We start from the raw sequence: 22,986 nt of genomic DNA, 5'->3' as shown, positions 1-22,986 counted from the left end.
CAGCAGATTGAGGGATGTGATCATTCCCCTCTATTCAGCATTGGTGAGGCCTCATCTGGAGTACTGTGTCCAGTTTTTAGCCACACTACAAGAAGGATGTGGAAAAATTGGAGAGAGTCCAGCGGAGGGCAACAAAAATGATTATGGGACTGGAACACATGAGTTATGAGGAGAGGCTGAGGGAACTGGGATTGTTTAGTCTGCAGAAGAGAAGAGCGAGGGGGGATTTGATAGCTGCTTTCAACGACCTGAAAGGGGGGTTCCAAAGAGGATGGAGCTAGGCTGTTCTCAGTGGTAGCAGAACAAGGAATAATGGTCTCAAGTTGCAGTGGGGGAGGTTTAGGTTGGATATTAGGAAAAACTTTTTCACTAGGAGGGTGGTGAAACACTGGAATGCGTTACCTAGGGAGGTGGTGGAATCTCCTTCCTTTGAGGTTTTTAAGGTCAGGCTTGACAAAGCCCTGGCTGGGATGATTTAGTTGGGGATTGGTCCTGCTTTGAGCAGGGGGTTGGACTAGATGACCTCCTGAGGTCCCTTCCAACCCTGATATTCTATGATTCTAAGGACTGCCAGGTCGGGTCCTTTGTAACATCGGGAAATGTGGATCTCCTGCTTCCTCCAATCCATCCAGTACTTAATTAATCTTATTGAGCAAATACAAAGGAAAGGGTTGGTAATGACAAGAAAACAGCCAACCAGCCACAAAATACGTCCACCTATAAAAACCACCGAAGGTACAAGTCTGTGAACTAGGAAGCACATTTCTGAGAGATCACCAGTTTCTTTCTAAGGTTACGGCTGCACTGCGCTCAGCGGGTGTGCCTGCAGCTCAAGTAGACTTACCCAGTGTAGCGTCAATCCATCTAGCTTGAGTCCCAGAGCAGTGAAACTGTGGATGGTACAAGCTGCTCTGAGGAGCTGCCACCGGTTCCCTGCTCTGGGACCCAAGCTAGTCCAGGGCTGTCTGTGTGAGCAGCAATCCCAGCCCGGGATTGCTGTAGAGACATATCCCCTTAGTCTCGCTGCGATTCGAGAGCCTGTGCCTCTTCGAGTGGCAGAACGGGTTAGCTCTGCCTTGGAGTCGGTGGACTCGAATATAAACAGCAATGCTATTTAGCAGGGAAGTGAAGCGGTCTGGCAGCCCAGCCACTGATACAGCAAAGAAAGCCCAGCAGGAATGCCATTTAATGAAGCCTGCCAGATTACAGTGCTAAGCAGGTAATGAGTGTGATTTAAAGCTATAATATTCCCCCCTTCCTGTCACAATTTTTGTCAGGAGAAATGATTAATTTTGTGGCATTTTCTTTTCCATTACAGGCTCTGATGAGAATGGGAGCGTGCGAGCTGCCTATTACACTCGGTGAAAGGTGGCAGTTTGTCGTAATATTTTCTTCCCCCCTCCACTACTTGACAGTGTTGTTGTTTGGCAGACACACACTAGCCTCTCCTTTTACACTCTCTAGCTTGTACTTGGACTCTAATCTAATCTAGCCTGGATTCAGCACAATAGTATCCGAGTGCCGAATGGCAGAGAGCAAGAACGTTGAATACCGAGAGGAAAGATAAATGCAGCAAGTTAACATAAATCATAATATCCATTGGTTGGCCTTTAAAAAAAAGAGTGTAGCGAGACAGGCTAATTCCACAGTCTAGATCTGTTCTAAAGGCTGGGTTTCAAATGGGACATAGTCCTGATGTAGATTCGTCCATTGTGTTTTTTGCACTTCTTGGAATTGGATGATCATTGGTTTTTAATATGGATGCAAATGTACCGATGCCTGCGGAGAAGGCTCTTTCAGCAATGCCTCTAGCTTCACTGAACACCAATAACGTCAGGGCAAGCTGTTGTTTGAAAACAGTGTATGTGACAATGCACTAAATCCTAGCATGCATTTAGAGTGACAGTACTTGTGTTCTCACTAGATCAGAGGATTATTACAAACAGATGGTGGGTTCTACAGTAGTGGCATCCATATAAATATGTAGGTGTATCAAGAGTATCACTGGTTTTTCAGAAGGAACTAGCAGTATTTTAAATACAGTTTGTCAAAATGTGTTGAGATTTTGATGACTTTTTTGCAGAAGTTTTTGAAATTTCTTGTGGCAACCTGTTGTTCTGTTCCTGACCAGTTTATAGAATCTCTGGAAAAAATTGAACCAATCATACTTTTGATTAAATTAGATAGAAACACTAGGCAGTTTACCTCTAACCTAACTCTCACCTTGCTAATTTTGCCTTAGGGAAAAAAGAGACCACAAAGCAATATTTTGAGTTGTAATGGGCACTACACTAAAGTGTGTTGATAGCTGATTGTCTGTGGATCAGAAACATGCAGAGAAATTGGTCATTCACACTGAAGATTTGGTGTACTCTTGTGATTGCTGTGTGCTTTCCTCCCTTTCTTAGTGCATTTTGTCATTTACATGTCTTACCTTATTGTTTTCATGTCCATCATTATCAAGAAAGATGGGCATTAAATTCTTTATCAAGATGCGATTTCACAAGTATGCTCATCTGCCATTAAAGGCAAACATTGGTTTGCTCTGGATTCTGCATCTAGTTCTTGGGAATTCCAGGATCAAGCAAACTACTGCTTTTTCCTTTCTGCTCTGTGCCTCATTTGTTTGTGTTGTAGGGAGCTGAGCACCCAAAGCAGATCAAATGAGGTTAACAGGTATTATCTGCGTGCGTCAAACCGCACTACCACAAACCCCAAGCAGGGGTAAATGTCTGTTAGCTCAGTGGGTGCACATCACAGCGTACCCTTGGCTGCGCTTTGGAGTCAGCACTGGAGCAGCTACGCCAATTGCCGAGCATTGACTGCTGAGCTGGAGTTGTTCCAGGGCTGTGTTTAGAAAAATCGACAAAGTCTTCAGATTCTAGAACCTTCCAGTTCAGGAAACTTATGGCTCTTGATGGTCCCAGCCCTGGATACTTTATACTCTGTATATGCAAATGAATGGATGTTCAGCTGGTGAATGCGACTGGCTGCCGAACAACACTCTTTCAGCTTCTCTCTTGGGTCATGCTTTTACTTTTACCCTCAAGTTGTATAGAAAATTCTTGTTATGCAGCTAATTATTAAAAAAAAAATATGAAACTGTAACAATTGTAAACTGGCTGCATTGTGACTTCAATAAGATTGCACGACCTATATGTTCACTACATCAAAGCAATCCAGTCCTGCAGCTCCATAAAAGGATAGGGTGGAAAATGCATCTTTTACCGGGTTCCTTGGCTTTGATGGTAACTCAGTTGCAAAACTATTCTGAGCCTCTGACTAACTTAGTTCACTTGTCTTCATTGTCTCGTTATTTCGCACTGGCCTTTAGGATAGCAATGATTTATTACTGCTGTGTTGTCTCTTCCCCACCCCTTGTACCAAACTAGTTCAGAAAGCAGGGATGGCAATATTTTTGAATGGCTTCCTTTGTTTATTTCTGGAATGGGACCTGTTAATTTTAATATTTTATCAGGGGGCGGTGAGGGAGAATAAAACCTCATTGTGTGGTGGAAATGTTCTGACCCTTTAGCACTTCATGTGGCACTGGGATTGAGAACGAACGTTCATCACCAAAAAATGGAGCGTGCTGACCCTTCCCCCCCCCCCCCCCCCCCCCCCGCCCATGACACCATGAAGTCAGGCCAGCATATTTTCCACGCAGCAAATAGCACCACATGCAACGTAGACCTTTTGGGAGGGACAGGGAAGACGTACACTTACCTCCACCCCTTCCCACAGCTTTGTTTTAAAAAATCTTTGTGTCAAAAGTGTAACCCTCATGCTGGGCCTTGCCTCTCCTTAACATGACTTCCTTCACAGCCATGCTTAGTAAAGAAGGTACCGTTACATTCGATATGAGCTACGTCTGCAGACCCAGAACGCGCTCGGTAAAATTCTTTCTCTTGCTTAGCCTCTTAGCTCTAAAGAACATTTGTTTGAGCATGTGCAGATCTGGATTCTCTCCTGTGTTGCGCTTTGCCGTTATTTCCGAAGGCTGTCATTCTGGCGTGGTAGTGAGTTCACACTCATTCTGCACAGGTGCACGGAACAACACAACGAGCAATCTGGAGAATCAAAAGTCCTCAGTGAGGAAAATGTTGTTGTTTAAAGAAAAAGCAAAGTATCTTCATCTGAGCCCCATTCTGAAGAGCTCACAATAACATAGCTCGCACATCAATGCCTATTTTGTAGAAATTGGAGCACCTATGAGCATCGGGTAAATAACTGGTAGAGCTCTTATCTTTCCTAATTAAAACAATTGGTGAAATGAAAGTAGAGAGGAGTGTTAGCCCTTACTGAGAATGCCCTCATAGTGATTAAGGCAGATCAACGGGGCTCAGCATCATGTTAGCTGAGGGCTATCCACTGAGGAAAAAGTTACTTTTATCCCACATCTACCTCACTTTGTCGCTGTGGATTTGGGAAGCAATTAGCAAAGTGCACATGCAGAAAGGATTAGCAAACTCAGTGTCTATTACCTACCTGGTGGACTTGCCACTGAATCAATGAGCAAAGTTACTTGAGTCTTAACAACAAAATAAAAGTAACACAACTCCTGCTGATCAATCAGTGCTTTTCTAAAACACCCCTCACTATGGGATCGCCATCACTTATGGCACATAAGGAGGAGTAAACAAGTGACTTTTAGCTTTGATATGGTGATGGGACTATGTCACAACTTAGCCTTTAGTTTTAGTTACATTATTTTGATTTATGAATTCTTGAAAAAGGCAGGGACCAGTGAAAATCAAACATAGCCATCTCACTGAATTACCTTATTCTTAAGCAGTATTTGCAATTGCTGGAAAAGTGGCTTGTGCATATTGCTAGCAATGTGCCAACCTCAAAAAATTTGAGACAACACCCAAAAGGTCCAGGGTGACATCCTGACTCCACTGACATGAGTGGGAGTTTTGCCATTGATTTGATGGAGCCAGGATTCCACCCTGGGTGTTTATCTGAACCTCATGACGTGAGCCTGCAAAATCAAGCAGGAAATCAGCAGGAACAGACTTTCTGGTAAAGTTGCTGGTGCTTCTACTAAGACATGGAAGTCTGTGTGAAAGGGGAGGAAGAATATGCACAGAATAATGACTGTCACTCGTACCACTGGAAATCAGTTTCCATATGTAGGGTTCAGGAGACATGCCAGGGCAAATTGGTGTCTACGTTCCCTCCTCCTGTTGGCCAAGGTGGCACAGCAATATTCTGAGGATCATAGGGGGAGCTGTGTTAGTCTGGATCCACAACAATATTCTGTTGCTCGTTCCGCTTTCTTCGTAGCGGCGTGCCAAGCTTGCCTGTCCTGGGCGTATCCTCACAGGTCATTAAGCGCAGCTCGGCAGATTGTATGTACCGCTTAATGCAATCCTTGTAGAGGAGTTTGGGATGGCCGACATTCCTACTGCCTTTCAAGTTCACTGTACAGAATTCTCTAAGGCAATCAATTGTTATCCATACGTATAATATAGCCAACCTATGCCATTTGCCTCCGTGCTAGCATGGCTGCCAGCCATAGGAATTTATTGTTGGTGATTTTGTCAGACCATTTGATTCCCATTATGCTGCATAGGCGGCGTTGTTTCAGACAGTTAAGTTTTTATCAGGGGCAGGTCTCTAACGAGTATAGAAGACGAGGGGAGCACAACAGCTCTGTAAACTTGGCATTTTGTGGACACTTGGACCCCCCATCTTGTCCATAGTCTTTTTGTAGATGACCTAAAGCTGAAGCAGCTGACTTTAAGCTTGCTGAAAGTTCTTTGTCAATGTGGGCATTGTCGGAAACTGTGCCACCCAGGTAGCAGAAAGACTTGATGTTGTTTAATTGGCAGCCGTTCAATTTTATTTCTGGTGGTGATGGAAGGATGAGTTTCTGGCTGATGGTTGGTACGTGATTTCTGTTTTCTTTACATTAATGCAGAGGCCAAAAAGGAATACAACATGGGCAAAGGAATTCAGCAAATGTTGCAGCTCATTCTTGGAAAGGGCGACGAATGCTGCGTCGTCAGCATACAGTAGATCCTTTATTTCACTTTGCTGGGATTTGCTTTTGGCCTTGAATCGGCAGAGGTTTAGATGGCTACTACTGAATTTTGTTGTTAGAGTGACACCCGTGGTGGTAGTACATGCAGCGACTTCTAGCACTCCAGCCAGGAAGAAAGTAAATAATGTAGGGCAAGCACACAGTCCTGTTTAACCCCATGGACTTCAGGAAAGGAATCAGGTGAGTCAGCAGCCCTGATACACAGGCTTGCATGTTGTCATGGAAGTACCGTATAAGGTTGATTAGTTTGTCTGGGCAGCCAAACTTTGCAAGAAGGCTCCAGAGAGCAGAACATCTGACCAAGTCGAATGCATTATTAAGGTCGACAAAGGCAGTGTACAGGGGCATTTGCTGTTCAGCAGCTTTCTCCTGTAACAGGTATAGGGTAAATATCACGTCGGCCATGCTGCATGAAGAATGAAAACCACACTTGGATTCAGGGACTACATCATTTGCAATAACCTGAAGTCTTTTCAGCAACAGCTTACCCAGGGTCTTACCAGCTATGGAGAGGAGCAAAATGCCATGACAATTGCTGCAGTCGTATCTGTCCCCTTTGCACCTGTAGACAGTTACAATTTTGGCATTTTTGAAATCCTGGGGTAAGAACATAAGAACAGCCATACTGGGTCAGACGAAAGGTCCATCTAGCTCCGTATCCTGTCTTCTGACAGTGGCCAATGCCAGGTGCTCCAGAGGGAATGAACAGAACAGGTCATCATCAAGTGATTCATTCTGTCTCCCATTCCCAGCTTCTGGCAAATAGAGGCTAGGGACACCTGGCTAATAGCCATTGATGGACTTATCTAGTTCTTTTTTGACCCCTGTTATATTTTTGACCTTCACAACCTCCTCTGGCAAAGAGTTCCACAGGTTGACTGTGTGTTGTGTGAAGAAATACTTCCTTTTGTTTGTTTTAAACCTGCTGCCTCTTAATTTCATTGGGTGACCCCTAGTTCTTGTGTTATGAGGAGTAAATAACACTTCCATATTTACTTTCTCATTTTTCCAGAAGAAAGTAAATAGGTCTAGCAAAGCTTTGTGAAGTGCAGGACCACCGTGTTTCAGCACTTCAGCTGGGTTTTCATCAGCTCCAGCTCCCTTTCTGTTTGCCTTTTCCGTAAGTGCGTTCTTACGGAAAGTTGGTGGATCTTCGAGTTCAAATTGATCTGGTCTTTGCTTGCTTGAGTCTACTATTTGATCATTTGTGCTCGACTCATGATTGAGGAGAGTTGCAAAATGTTCTTTCCATCTTTCTAGTATCATACTGTGTTCAGTCAGGAGGGTGGTGCCTTCAGTCGACAGGATTGAACAGATATTGACTCTTCGTGGTCCGTAAATGGACTTTAACTCCTGTAAAGAAAACAAGTGTTTTCAAGTGTTATTAGTATCAGCAAGAGCATGTCGTTCTGTTGCTTTATTTCTCTACCAAGTGTCCTCCATCTCCCGCGGCTTTTTCTGCACTTCAGGTTTTGATTTCCTGAAGACTTCTGCAGTCACGAGAGAGGAGGGGTGCAGAATACCCAGAACTACTTCTCAGTCTTAGAGGTTTGTTTTGAATAGAGATGGACTTGGGAGGCCAAATTAATATCCAGATTCTAAACATCCCCAAACTGGGAGATGTTTGTATCTAGGCTTTGAGTTTGGTGCACTTGTGGCTTTGAATTTTTTATGCTGAGGTTAGGAGGGGACAAAGGTTCTTATTTCATTTTACTGGGAAACAAGCCAAAACTATCCTTACGTTTATATTTCAGCAGTTTTGCTGCCTGCCTCCCCATGGCCAGAAGGAAAGTCTTTGGCTGCTTTGGGAATTCACATACTTCAGGAACAGAGCTGAAGAGGGAAACTCCTGTAAATGCAGGTGGAATAGTTGGTTAGTAACTGGTCTTTGCTGGCGATGGAAGGTCTTGTACCTAAAAGGAACAATCTGCATTTTTTCAAGTGATCATTAACCTATTTTTACTGTAACCGTTTTTTTTAAAGCTGTAGCTCTTTCCCTTTTTTTTTAAGGACTTAAGCAACTGGAAGAAAATGTAATTTCCTGCTTGAGTCCAACCACTCTTGAATTCAGCCCCATCTCTTCCGACATTGTGTATGAAAGTCACTATTTTCTAGAAAGTGATTCCTGTTTGGTTAATCCACTGTAATTAACATGGATCTAAGTGTAAATTAGATAATGTAGGACTGACACTCTTTATTAATGAAGTTCTTCATCAGCGAACTGGCTTGTATTTCAGTGTAGATTCTATAAATAAATAAGGTGTACCTTCAAATGTCAATCAGCTCTTATGGATTTCTCCCTTCTTACTCCATTGATATCCTCAGTGCAGCAGCTTGTCTTCCAGTTGCCAACAGACCGCTGCCCAGTTTTAATTAACCAGTTACCCAGACCATATTTTTCATGAGTTCATTGGATTTTGAGTAGCTAAAGCTGAAGTACAGAGGTGAGAACATCCATACATTTATAAGTGTTTTTTTTAAAAATCAGAATTAGAAATTCAAGTTATATTACATACAGAAAAAATGTTAAAAGGACATGGAGGTTGCAAAGTCAAGCACTCAAAAGTTAGGAAATGTCAGAGTTAAGGTTCCTTGTACAATCTTAATTTGTGCCCCCCCCCCCACCGGTTCCTATACATTATGAGATAGCCTTTAATTATATGATGAAATATTGTTTTTTTCCCCACCCACAGGGGCCCCTGCATCATTCAGTGCACAGGATGGATGGAACTCACTTAATGAGCAGCTATTCCATATTTAGTTTTCTCCGCAGTGTACAACCCTGGTCTGAAGGCAAAATTATTAATTTCTCCTGGGCTTTTCTTTGGTGCTCACATCTATAGTATCTATGTGCTTCACAAAGATTAATTAATTTATCTGCACGGTGCGATCGCAGTCAGAGCTGTGAGTGGATGGAGCATGCTCAGTCGCTGCGTGAGGATGGGCCATGCACAGTCTTGTCGGCACTATGAGCATGCTCAGTGAAGCTGGACTCTTCAGGGAACTGAGCTGGTAAAATCTAAAGTCTCTACTGAGCATGTGCAAATTGCAATTTTTCAAAGGCTTATAACGGGGGTCGGCAACCTTTGGAACGCAGCCCATCAGGGTAATCCATTGGCAGACTGTGAGACATTTGTTTACATTGACCATCTGCAGGCACGGCCCTCCACAGCTCCCAGTGGCTGCGGTTTGCCGTTCCTGGCCAATGGGAGCTGCGGGAAGCGGCGGGATGCAGGGACGTGCTGGCTGCCACTTCCCGCAGCTCCCATTGGCCGGGAATGGTGAATTGCAGCCACTGGGAGCTGCAGGGGGCCGTGCCTGTGGACGGTCAATGTAAACAAAATGTCTTGTGGCCTGCCAGTGGATTACCCTGATGGGCCGCGTGCCGAAGGTTGCCGACCCCTGGCTTATAACTTGGCTAAATTTGAGCATTTCATGTGGATGGCAAAAGGCACTTCTCTGACACAAAGGCCACCCCTGCTAAATTTCAAGTCCCTGCTCCAAAGCCCAGTGGCACCCGAGCTGTTCAAAATAAGTTGCCAGAATTTTTTAACATGTACAAAATAATGGATTTTCCCCTAGCTTCCTTCTCAAGAGTTTAACTGTTTTGGCTAAAGTTTCAAGGAATCCCTGTTGAAATTACAGGGACAAACCATCCCGATGAGTCGAAAGAATAGTAAATATGGCAGGCGACCAGCTTGGCTTAACGGTGAAATCCTAGCGGATCTTAAACATAAAAAAGAAGCTTACAAGAAGTGGAAGGTTGGACATATGACCAGGGAAGAGTATAAAAATATTGCTCGGGCATGTAGGAATGAAATCAGGAGGGCCAAATCGCACCTGGAGCTGCAGCTAGCAAGAGATGTCAAGAGTAACAAGAAGGGTTTCTTCAGGTATGTTGGCAACAAGAAGAAAGCCAAGGAAAGTGTGGGCCCCTTACTGAATGAGGGAGGCAACCTAGTGACAGAGGATGTGGAAAAAGCTAATGTACTCAATGCTTTTTTTGCCTCTGTCTTCACTAACAAGGACAGCTCCCAGACTGCTGCGCTGGGCATCGCAACATGGGGAGTAGATGGCCAGCCCTCTGTGGAGAAAGAGGTGGTTAGGGACTATTTAGAAAAGTTGGACGTGCACAAGTCCATGGGGCTGGACGAGTTGCATCCGAGAGTGCTAAAGGAATTGGCGGATGTGATTGCAGAGCCATTGGCCATTATCTTTGAAAACTCGTGGCGAACGGGGGAAGTCCCGGATGACTGGAAAAAAGCTAATGTAGTGCCAATCTTTAAAAAAGGGAAGAAGGAGGATCCTGGGAACTACAGGCCAGTCAGCCTCACCTCAGTCCCCGGAAAAATCATGGAGCAGGTCCTCAAGGAATCAATCCTGAAGCACTTACACGAGAGGAAAGTGATCAGGAACAGTCAGCATGGATTCACCAAGGGTAGGTCATGCCTGACTAATCTAATAGCCTTCTATGATGAGATTACTGATTCTGTGGATGAAGGGAAAGCAGTGGATGTATTGTTTCTTGACTTTAGCCAAGCTTTTGACACGGTCTCCCACAGTATTCTTGTCAGCAAGTTAAAGAAGTATGGGCTGGATGAATGCACTATAAGGTGGGTAGAAAGTTGGCTAGATTGTCGGGCTCAACGGGTAGTGATCAATGGCTCCATGTCTAGTTGGCAGCCGGTGTCAAGTGGAGTGCCCCAGGGGTTGGTCCTGGGGCCGGTTTTGTTCAATATCTTCATAAATGATCTGGAGGATGGTGTGGATTGCACTCTCAGCAAATTTGCGGATGATACTAAACTGGGAGGAGTGGTAGATACGCTGGAGGGCAGGGATAGGATACAGAGGGACCTAGACAAATTGGAGGATTGGGCCAAAAGAAACCTGATGCGGTTCAATAAGGATAAGTGCAGGGTCCTGCACTTAGGACGGAAGAACCCAATGCACAGCTACAGACTAGGGACCGAATGGCTAGGCAGCAGTTCTGCGGAAAAGGACCTAGGGGTTACAGTGGACGAGAAGCTGGATATGAGTCAGCAGTGTGCCCTTGTTGCCAAGAAGGCCAATGGCATTTTGGGATGTATAAGTAGGGGCATAGCGAGCAGATCGAGGGACGTGATCGTTCCCCTCTATTCGACATTGGTGAGGCCTCATCTGGAGTCCTGTGTCCAGTTTTGGGCCCCACACTACAAGAAGGATGTGGATAAATTGGAGAGAGTCCAGCGAAGGGCAACAAAAATGATTAGGGGTCTGGAACACATGACTTATGAGGAGAGGCTGAGGGAACTGGGATTGTTTAGTCTGCGGAAGAGAAGAATGAGAGGGGATTTGATAGCTGCTTTCAAATACCTGAGAGGTGGTTCCAGAGAGGATGGTTCTAGACTATTCTCAGTGGTAGAAGAGGACAGGACAAGGAGTAATGGTCTCAAGTTGCAGTGGGGGACGTTTAGGTTGGATATTAGGAAAAACTTTTTCACTAAGAGAGTGGTGAAACACTGGAATGCGTTACCTAGGGAGGTGGTAGAATCTCCTTCCTTGGAAGTTTTTAAGGTCAGGCTTGACAAAGCCTTGGCTGGGATGATTTGATTGGGGATTGGTCCTGCTTTGAGCAGGGGGTTGGACTAGATGACCTCCTGAGGTCCCTTCCAACCCTGATATTCTATGATTCTATGATTCCCCAAAAAATTCAGCCTGAGGCAGACAACTAGCATGGAAAATTTCAGTCCAAATTACTAAAATTTGGCAAAGTTAAAAGCAACTGAAAACAGGGGCTTATAATGGGAAGCATTGGGCAACCTTAATCATAGGCTGTGCTAGCAGCCCTGCCAAGGATAAGAAATGACAGAAAGTAAATCTGAAATGGGAATGTAACAGTGCTTGCAAAGTTTTTAAATGAATGAATTTAACATAGGATATTAAAATGTATCCAGAAGTCTTCTTCTGGCATATGGCTTTTAACAGCACAAACAATGAATTAGATGTTGGGTAAGTGGTGTAGCCACTCTATCATGGCAGCACCATCTGGAGTCATCAAGTGCATCCATCTATCGCCAAGATGATGAAGAGGGCAATCCATAACCAGATGGCATACTGTTTTTTCTTGAGCTCCACAGAGCAGGATGGGGAGTTAAAGAAGCCCCACCGGTAAAGATGTATGTTAAACCTCCTGTGACCACAACATATCATGTTTTAATGAAGGAGAATCTTTTGGCTCATTCTGAGGGACATGTGAGATCTGATCTGGTGGGACAGATCTGAGTTGTCTGCCAAGAAATGCTCCATTGATCCAAAATATAGTTCTGCACCACCTTCTTGCTGCTGTTCTTTAGAAAGGTTGCGATGGATTGTCTGAAACACACAACTATTTCAAAAAAGGTGTGTCTTGACTTTCACTGGCATTTTTGATGTGGCTTTGAGATGAAAGTGTGAAGGAAACTGTCTTGATAGTTGGCTGCAGGCATTAATGTGGCCGGTATGCGTCTCTCATGCCTAATCACTAGTGGAGCAAGGCCAGCCAGGTTTGGGAGGTTGGAGCAGTCCAGGTCGCACCAATAATGATATTGAAGGATAGAGTTGTTTGTTGAGTCCAACTTGCCAGAGTGACAACTGGAGCCCCATGCTGCTGCAGTGTATTTGACAGGTGCAGTCATTAGGCTATTGGTAGATGTCCATAAGGTAGCAATACTAGAGCCCCATGAATTTCCAGCAAGCCTGCAGAGGAATGCCACTCTTGACTGAATTTTGGTGTGTGTCTTCATGATGTGTTGTCAAAAGGACAGAGAGGGGTCAAGTTTTATCTCCAAATAAATAGGGTACAGTTCAAAAATGACTGGCTGATTGTTCAGAAGGACCTGCAGCTATCAACGAACTAACCGGTTGGTTAGCTGGAAACAAGATAACACTGTCTTTACTGTTAAGTTTAAGTAGTCACTGCGAAAAATACTTAGCCTAGGTATCAACGTCAAATGACAGGTCAAACTTCAGCTCCTCAAAGCTCCTTCTGGCAGAAGATATCCAGCAGTAATAAATCACAAATCAAAGTTTTACCATGAACTTATTCTAATTCTCTACTTCTCTGAAGAGGAGATTTTATAGACCTGTGAACCTACAAAAACCCATGTACCCTTCTTACAGCTCCTTGTCAGTGTGCTGATTAAGAGTTAAGGGACTGTTCATCCAAAAGTAATTTTAAGCGTAGAAATTTAAACAGTTACTCAGTTACATAAATATCAATTTATTACAAACATGCCTTTCCAGGAAATGATGATCTATCAAGCCTCTCTCTCATACCCACTCACACACACTAACGACAGGTATGCACTTAATGCTTCAAAATGACTCCTGGGTTTTCTTGAATCTCACTAGCAAAAGTAATCCTAATCTTGGTTTGCTATAAGATCTTATGTTACTTTAACCAATACTGAAACACTGTCAAACTCTGTTATTTATAATTTATGCATTCATCAAGTCAAAGTTTTTTTCCTTGACAGTTGACTGTTACCACAAATCAGGTTTTATGTGAAATACCTGTAAGCTTTAGCTACTCTCTGCATGCATGCTTTTTCACAGCGTATAGCCATAGTTTCTGGTTAAGACTTCTATGCTAAACTAGTGTAATGAATTTTCCAGTCTCTTGTAAAAACTTATGACTTTGTACCTGTCTGTGCTGGGCCATTTAAGAGCAGATGTCATGAGCCCACGCATAACTGGGGAGTTTGGGCCTTTAAGAGCGGAGAACCATGGGAAATGTAGTTTCCAGGAGGTGCTGTTATTATACCAATAAAATAAAAACCAGCAGGATCTTATTAAAGAGGAAAAGACAACATACCACATTTATTGTGAATACAGAAAGAATCACAGTAAGCAGTTAGTTATAGCTATAACATTCCATTCAATCTCATATTTATTCACACATTCATTCATACAAACGCACACACACAGAGGTTCTGCAAGGTTGTTATCATAGTTACCAGCCTTAGAGTTGCTCATGCCAAGGCACTGGCCAGGTGGCCTGGACATGAGGAGGGAGCAGGGCCTTGTCAGATGTTCATCTGATGCTCCTGGAAGTTGGTTTGCAGAATCAGACCCCAAAGTTCTCACTTTCTAGAGTCTATTTTTATAGGAATTTCTTCCTATGTCAGTCTATGGGAATTGCTTCATCATGCTGTTGCTGAATCAATCAGCAGATAGCACATTCCTGACGGCTCCGTGCTGCTAGATGTTATCTTGTTCTTTGGTTCTCCCATTCTTGAGGCTGTTGGGTGGATTCCAGTCTGCCCTCCGGGGGTCCTCTGGTTATTTCCACTTGATGCCTTCTTCAGCCGATGGACACTGGATTCTTAGGCTGGCACCTCCCTGATCATTCAGTTCTTATCCACACCAAGCATCCATCCACATACATCCTCTAGCTCTATTTTAATCACAATTGTTAATACAACAAAAGGGCAGGGAGTCTCTGGGTGCTGTTTCTGTTGTTACAGAGTATTGCTTTGAGTCTCTCTCTGTGTGAATTGCTTTGAGAACAGACTCTGTCTTAGAATGTACTAACACAATTAGCAGCTTGCAAGTTTCACACATAGAGGGAGAGAAACAGTACCAAAAACCAAGAGACCTCTTAATTAGTAATACCCTGGAATTTAAACTATGGGGAATCAAACTCATTTGTGATTTTAATACAGAACTTCTTTAATATGATCCAACACTGTTGAGGTCATATTGACCGAGGGAATCATGTACTAGCAGGTCTGAAGAAGACACCTGTGGCATAATGAGAGAGGGAGGGGAGTGAAGATATGAGCTAGGTTGGGACTTGTTGTGGTAGGAGGCAGGAGGGCTGGTGGAAGAGAGCTGTGAGGAAGCGGGAATGGGATGGAGAAAGACCCTAAGGAGGGGTACTTTGAGAAGCTTGGACAGGATGGTTGAGAGAGGTGTTGAAGGGGGTTGACACTTGTGCTTGCTTCAGGTCCAGGCTGGGACTTGTAGCAAGGATGGGAGAAAGTCCCAGTTCCCTGGTCCTGTGCCAACTGGGCAAATGGACTGCTGAGCCCAGGAGGGAGTTGGATGAGGAATTGTAGCCCAGGACAGATGAAGAGACAGTGGGCACCTGTGAGGGTTCACCCTGAACAGAGGAAGAGCTCCAGAGTCTGAGGACGGCTGGAAGATTGTATTTGTTCTGGTAAGCGAGGAAGGGATGGACTTTATGTGACGTAGTTGGGGGGGGGGGAAATCATGTCAACTTGCTAATGAGACATAGGCACATTTTTTCCTGAGAAGTATTTAACTTGGAAGAGCGAAGGCACCATTTGGATAAAAGGAAACACATATCGGAAAGCCTTTGTGAACTAGACCTCTCACCCCAATAAAGAGCCCAGCAGGGGGATAAAAATAAAGAAAACGTTGCTGGGACATCCACTTCTCTGGCGCCAAGGAATTCTGAGTTAGACAGACAAGTGAACCGGTGAAGGTCTAAACCAATGTGGTTCTACATCAGTATTTTAGACGTGCTCGTGCTTTTTAAAAAGAAGGCTGCAACAAAAGTATTCAGCGATCTATTTAAAACCCACATCAGGTGGACAGAGAAAGCTCAAAGGAATGCTTCTGTTTCAGGTTGGTTGGGGTATAATCTAATCTTGATGACGTGCCATGACTTGCACATACACAACACATCCCATATTGATTTGGAGAACTTGCCCATTCGTTAGCTGACACTTTCCACCTAGGCAGTCTTGTGAAATCCCAGATGGACTCTTATGCCAGCCTGAAATCGAGTGTCTGACTACATTCGGCTGCAGCAGTATCAAGTTTGTGATGGACAAGGCCATTACAAAGGGCCTGACATATTCTTCCAAAGCCGTTTTTAGGCATTTCCTGTAAGTGATGGAAGGCTGCACCGATCATGTGAAATTCTCTGATGTAGCTTATTCACCATCCTGCTATTCAGGACAGTTGCTTCTTACACAGCAAATGAAATATTGCTAAACGGCACTATGTAATACATGATCCCAACACACTTTATATTTGAAATGCCTCTGCTATTCTTCAATATTTCAACCGTTGAAGCAACGGATACGCTGCTTGCAGCTAAAGGACAACCTTCTTTAAATTGTTATTTGGAGCACATTCCTGCATTGGCTGGAGTTTGAACTATCAATCTTTCAATAGACTGCTGCAGGCAAAATATTTCCAATACACATTTTCTGAAAACTACAAACAAAATAAGCACCATTTGAGTCTGCAAGAATCAAGCTCAGTGTGTTTTAATCTGTCACACTAGTTTTACACAGAGTCATAGAACCACAGGGCTAGAAGGGACTGTAAGGGCCATCTAGTCTACAGGGATAATTCCATTACATGTGTAGACAGGTGTAATTCCAATGTGTCAAATTGGCTTTTCCTCAGTCTCACTCAGGACTGAGATGGGAATCGATCCTGTTGTGTCTATGTCATGCCTTTAATTGCTAGCCTATTAATTTTGAGAAATGGACAGATGCTGGATGGTAGTGTAAGTTGCTTCTGGGACCCAGGTTCAAATTCCAATCATAAGTCACAATTATAAATGAACTATGTTTTTTTTCCTCATCTGTGCACATAGTGAAACAATTGAGGTTTCAAGAAACCACTTGGAACGGGATAGCAAGGTCATTGGGAGGTAGGATTGAGATGTATGGAAACAGCTGTGTGTGAGTTGAGGGGGAAAATCCAACCCAGGATATGCTTGTTCATTCCTTTAAAGGAAAATTTCTGTACATTTCACTGCTCCTTTTCATGGCTACAGAAATGCACTGAAACCAGGAAAAAGCAATAGTCCAAAGGAACATTTTAAAAACAGCTGGAATGATATGAATTTGAGGAGCTGAATAATCTCTAGGTTTTGCCCTTTTAACAATCCCCCCTGAAACATCAGCCATTTTACGTATGAAGGTAGATAGGAGCCCCATTTTGGAAGAGAGACAATTGCAGGAGACTTTCACAGCTCTTGCTGGGCATGTGCTGTGTTTTTTCCCTGGGTTATTTTGCTTAGTCTTTACTGCACACATAGCACTTGTCTAAGGAGAGTGGGGCTAAAGCTTGTAGGCTTTTCGATAGCATTCATCACCACAGTAGAGACCACTTCACAACTAGAGTGAGTGCCATTGTATTTGGGATTCATTATTCTCCTAATTCTCCACATGGGCCTATCCTCCTCTAGTTCTTTTTTGAACTTTGTTATAATTTTGGCCTTCAAAACATCCCCTACCAAAGAATTCCTCAGGTTGACTGTGCATTGTGTGAAGTAGTACTTCCTTTTGTTTGTTTTAAACCTGCTGCTTATTAATTTCATTGGGTGACCCCTGATCCTTGTGTTATGTGAAGGAGTAAGTAACGTTTCCTTATTCACTTTGTCCACACCAGTCCAGATTCTATAGGCCTCTATCATAGCCTCCCCGCCTTAATTGTCTCTCTTTTCTAAGATGACAAGTCCCAGTCTATTTAATCTTCCCTCATATGGAAGCCGTTCCAGACCCCTCATCATTCTTGTTGCCCTTCTCTGACCCTTTTCCAATTCCAGTATGTCTTTTTTGAGATGGGGTGACCAGATCTGCACACCAGATGTACCAAATCTGCCCAAGCACACAGGCAGGATCATCTGTGGGGCTTTCTACATTCAAATGCCATCACTGGATTTAAAGTTGCAAAATTACTTTGACATTGACTATCCCCACTTCACATGAAGCTCTCTGTGTTTAATTTACCATATGTTTACAATTCCAAATGTTTAAATATTTAACTTGAGTGACATTTGGCTGCCTGTAGTGTTAGAATTCCAGCAGTAAACCAGTGAATTAAATATAAAACAAACAAAAGCCCTTCTCGAAAAGCTGATCCAGGGAATGAGAAAGTTCATATGCAAAACATCTCTACTCTCCAGGCACTGGAGGCCTTCCTTCAAGGCAGAGGGCTATAAATATTCCCACTTCCTTTCTATATTTTAATAATTTCCCACTCTGCTTCTTGTTTATTTACCGGGTTCTTCTCCGAGGCGGTGCCCTTGCAGCTTTTCCAGGATTCGATCTCTGTTTAATTCGCTGTACATCATGCTGGAGAGCTACAGGAGCTTGGCAGGAACACTTCTCTGAAAACAGGTTGAAAGGGGTTCAGTAAAGGTAAATGCCAGACATGCTGTTACTTATAAAAATTCCCTTTTAAGATGCTCTCTCCACTGCTGTGCAAACTTGGAGGTTGGTGAACAAGGAGGCCCGGGCTCCTTGCAACTTGTGGCTGATGCTAAGACTCTCTGTTTCAAGGCCATGAATTGTTTATAAGGTGGGGTCTTCTGGATTGCGTTTGATAAAACAACTGGAAAATTGATCCTGTCCCCACAACTTACGCTCCTGCTGGAAGAAAGGTTTCCAGCAAAGTGACTCTTGTTTGCTTCAGTAGCGACAGTGCACAGTTTTAGAACAAAGAAATGGCAGGTTAACAGGTACGGGAGCTACCTGGCTTTCAGCTCTAGATTGTCAGCACTGACGGCAGTGGGGGTGGGGTTTTAAGATTGACAGTGGGTGGCATCCTCACCAGGGGTGCAGGAACAGGGGGGGTCATGGACCCATTACTTTTTACTGGCCGTAAGGGTGAATGATGGAGGGGGAGGGGGCAGAGAGGGTGGGGACTCACGGGGAAGGGGCGGCATGGGGGAGCATGGCCCTGGTTCAGGTACCAGTGACCCCCACCACTTTTAGGAAGCTTCTGTCACTCCTGATCCTCACTGCTCTCCAAACAAAGTGATCCTTGCCTAAAGTCAAAATAGTCTCTCCTTTGGTCTAGCTGATTGAGAAAGAAGGTCTTTGTAAGCCCAGGGGTAACATTTTCAAAAGAATCTAAATGACTTCAGGGCCTAAGTGTTGATGTCACTTTTGAAAATGGGACTTGGGCTCCTGAAGAATTTAGAAGGTCTTGAAAAATTCACCCCCATTGGCCCTGGGTCACCCCCGTGGTTACTTTACTGTCAGTGTAAAGCAGGGTGTCGGCCTGATTTTATGGAGGACTGAAAGATGGCAGGGGAAATAAGGTTGCGTGGGTGCTTTGCTACAGCGTACCTGATAAATTCAAATTGAATGGGAAGAAAAGGTAAGGTTTAGCATTCTGTTAGTGTGCTCCAAATCTACCACGCTGACTACTTCATCCTCATATGAGTGACATGGATACTCGAGTCTGTGTGCAGCACAGGGCTCGGGCCAGCGAAGAAAGTCTCAGGGAAGGGGATTGAAATGCTTTTAAAAATAAACACAATCATATTTAAGATCTTAAGCGGAGATGGGCTAGATGTGCAGATTGGAAAGGAAAACCTCCAGCGGGGAATCCTGATCTCTCTTCCCCTGAGATAACTGGCTCCCCCAGAGCGGCACTGAATGGAAGCAGGCACCACGGGGCCGACTTTCAGAAGCAGTGCACGTCCCCGACTCCCACTGATCTCAATGGGCACCCGCAGGATCCAGACCCCCTGAAACTCAGGCTGGATAAGGGTAGTCACGGGAGCCTCTCCAGTTTGTGGCGCTTACCTTCTGCCAGCTCAGTCTAGGACCTCTACAGGAGGGAGCTCCCTGATGGCTCCAGCATATTCAGTCCATCCTTCCCCCTGTTTGACAAAAGATTTCAGGTGTTTCCTCAAGGACAGTTGTAAACAGGGATGATAATGATGATGATCATTACAGCAGTGCCTAGCAAGCCCTAGCTAGCAGCAGAGCTCAGTGTGCTAGGTGCTGTCCCAAAAAGTAATAGAGAGGCTAGTCCTTGCCCCAGAGACTTACCAAGTGAGGTGGCAGACTGGCTGCATTAGGTGGATGAAAGGCGAATTGCAGGGAGGTGAGCTGGGAGGACGAGGCTGCAATAAAATGAACAGAGTTTAGTGGAAAGGCAGAAGTCTCAGCTCACCATGTGCCTACTCAGATCCAGATGGGAGGGATTCGTCCATCACGATGGTGAGCTAGGCCTGCAGCACAGGTTTGCTGCAACTCCCGGACAACTTCAGGTATTCGTGATGGTGTCATCTGCTGTAGAGGAAGCATTGAAACCCGGCAGGGCTCATTTTATGTCCTTTCTGGCATAAGGCCTTTGGCCTGCACAGCGTGTTTGTCACTTGTGTCTCTACGTTGCAGTGAGCTCATGAGAATCCATCGCCAACAGCTCTGTAACAAACTGATATTTCAATAAACCTCAGGTCACCTTGTTTAAATGTGTGTCCCGACTCTGCTCTGTGGCTCACACTGCATTTACACTGCGGTGAGGGGTTCTGTCCTAGCTTTGCTATAGCCTTTCACATGTGTCTTTCTCCCCCTGGACTCTTTCCTCTCTCGCCTGCTAAGGTGTTCACAAGCTTCGGCTGGCGTGATCAGACCTGCCGTTTCCCAGTGTTTACCAAGGGTCGTTTCAGTGCTTTCGGTACTCAGGCGTTTCAGAGATGCTGCTGCCGCTGAGTCAAGTGACCTGGATTATTTACGCCTATTCTGTCCTCAGCCAACAGCTCAAGTAAAAGCTCCAATTGTCAGTGAAGGCAGATTGCAGCTGGAATGGAACGTTATTTCCTATAGATAAACTGGGTAAAAGACAGCGCTTTTAAAAAACCTCTATTAAATACCCCTTCTTCCCCCAGTCCACCAATCCAACTCAATGTCTCCTCAACACACTCAGTTGCCACCTTGTTTCCTCTGTATCTTACGACACTGAAGGTCCTGTCTCAGTTGAGGAGATGCACCAATATCCAAGTCCTCCGCATCGAACGATGTGAAGAATAGCTACACTCCATGATAAGTTTTTGTAACCCCTTCTGATCTGCACTCATTTGTGGTTTCTTTGTCACGCCCTCCTCCTACCTGGATGGTCACACAAAATCCCTTCTCAAGCTGCTGAATAGCAGAGATGCAGGCAATGGAATTGGTGATATCGGAGACACAGATCCTAATCCCCAGTGAGTTCTGTGCACAACTTCCACCATCCTCTCAGCTGTGCTGTTCTTGGAGTGCATCATCATTTGGTCAGTTTCTGTATGTTTCTATGATTTTAGGCAATATTTCAAGGGTCATGTTCCTTCTAGGGTCAACTTTTTGAGAACTAGTTCTCCACACTACATGACCAGGCACAAAAAAGCCTGTAAGCATTATGGCTGATTGCCACAATTTTTCAACAAAAATATTTTCATCCATTGTAAATGCCTCCTTCTCAGAGTTCTCTCTGTTACGGTAGTTCCTTTCCCCTCCCAGCTTCCTTCTTTTCTTGGTGGGAAAGTGATCTGATTCTTTTATTTTTTGTACGTTAAATTCAGAGGTGTTTCATAGGACTTGCCATATCCCATGAAACTACTGGACAAGCTAGCCAGCCTCATGCTATGGACAGTAGTTGGCTCATTCAGATGGAAGGCAAGTCCTTTACAACATGCATGAAGCTAAATGCTCTGCATGGAGTATGTTGGTGGAGGAGAAGGGCAGATGTAAGGAATAATTAAAATTCATTTCTGGTCCCTGCAGATCAGCTTGGGCTCTGAAGCATGAGATTAGATGTCTCTGTGCTGTGTCTCTCTCTCTTTTTCTTTATTGTGCACCAGCACTGCTGGTAACCAACATTGAAACAGAAGCAGATTTTTTGACATTAGTCATGGTGACATCATAATCATCAGCATGAGTTGCTTTGATAAAGCAGTTCTGTCATCCATTCCCCATTGTCACCAACAAAGGAGCCTGCAATTTAATGGCAGAGTACTACGTAATGTGTTCCTAGCAGGATACCTTTATACTTGCATTGACCCCATGTCCTACACAAAAGGGTAGTAAAATGGAATCTCTATTCCCTGGCCGTGAAATTGGAATTTGAGTGCATTGTTACTAAAAAGCGGGTATGCAGATGTATATTTCGGACACTTTCCCTAGAATACTGTTACCTCTTTTTGACTTGAACAGTTAGCCAATATTCAGCACCTTCCATGTTTTTTTGGTTAGGAGGAGAAATTGATGACAGAATTAGTTAAATCCAAAACTGACTGGAAAGAGTTACCGGGGGATCTCACAAAACTGGACAATGAAATGGCAGATGAAATTCAGCATTGATAAGTGCAAAGTAATGCATAGGGTGACCAGATGTACCGATGAAATTGTTTGTCCCGCATCCTGACCGATGTTCTCCAGGTTTGTTTGTTTTTTTTTGCTTGGGGTGGCAAAAAACCCTAGAGCCGGCCCTGGTGAGGGGGTGAGCCTGTGGCCGCCCCCCATGTGTCCCGATATTTTGTTCTTGTCATATGGTCACCCTAGTAATGCACATTGTGAAAAAATAATCCCAGCTACACCTATGTAGTGATGGGGTCTAAATTAGCTGTTACATCTCAAGAAAGAGATATTGGAGTCATAGATAGTTCTCTGAAAACTTCAGCTCAATGCACAGCAATGGTCAAAAAGGCTACCAGAATGTTAGGAACTGTTAGAAAAGGGTTAGCAAATCCTGTGCTGCGTTCAGTTCTGGTCACCCCTTCTCGAAAAAGATATCGTGGAACTAGAAAAGCTTCAGAGAAGGGCAGCAAAGATGACCAAGGGTGTGGACCCGGCTTTCATGTGAAGAGAGACTAAAAACATTAGTTATTCAGCTTAGAAAAGAGATGATAGAGGTCGATAAGATCATGAATGGTGTGGAAAAAGTAAATAGAGAAGTGTTATCTACCCTTTCCCACAATGCAAAAACCAGGAGTCACCTAATGAAATTAATAAGTTTAATACAAGCAAGAGGAAGTACTTTTTCACACAACACACTGTCATCTTGTGGAATTCATTGCCATGCGATGCTGAGATGGCCAAAAGTATAACTGGGTTCAAAACAGAAGTAGATACGTTCATGGAGGATATGTTCATGGAGGATCCATTAGCCAGGATGGCCACAGGGATGCAACCTCATGCTTGAGGTGACCCTAAATCTCT

General features: G+C 44.1%; 2 long non-coding RNA genes across 2 annotated transcripts; both read right to left on the bottom strand.

Annotated features, from left to right (window-relative positions):
- Positions 1–6,982: 6,982 nt before the first annotated feature.
- LOC122466407 lies at positions 6,983–8,559 on the bottom strand. The gene is made up of 3 exons (XR_006291849.1): positions 8,316–8,559; positions 7,791–7,898; positions 6,983–7,402 (listed from the first exon to the last, which is right to left on the bottom strand). It is a non-coding gene; the product is annotated as an uncharacterized LOC122466407 (long non-coding RNA).
- Positions 8,560–17,561: 9,002 nt separating this feature from the next.
- Positions 17,562–20,091, bottom strand: LOC119566502. The gene is made up of 3 exons (XR_005225674.2): positions 19,840–20,091; positions 19,591–19,667; positions 17,562–18,164 (listed from the first exon to the last, which is right to left on the bottom strand). It is a non-coding gene; the product is annotated as an uncharacterized LOC119566502 (long non-coding RNA).
- Between the last annotated feature and the right edge of the window lie 2,895 nt (positions 20,092–22,986).

Source organism: Chelonia mydas, chromosome 6, assembly GCF_015237465.2.
Source record: "Chelonia mydas isolate rCheMyd1 chromosome 6, rCheMyd1.pri.v2, whole genome shotgun sequence".
In the NCBI taxonomy this organism is placed as follows: domain Eukaryota; kingdom Metazoa; phylum Chordata; order Testudines; family Cheloniidae; genus Chelonia; species Chelonia mydas.
Note: the sequence above shows the minus strand (reverse complement) of the source record. Positions and strands in the feature narration are given on the sequence as shown.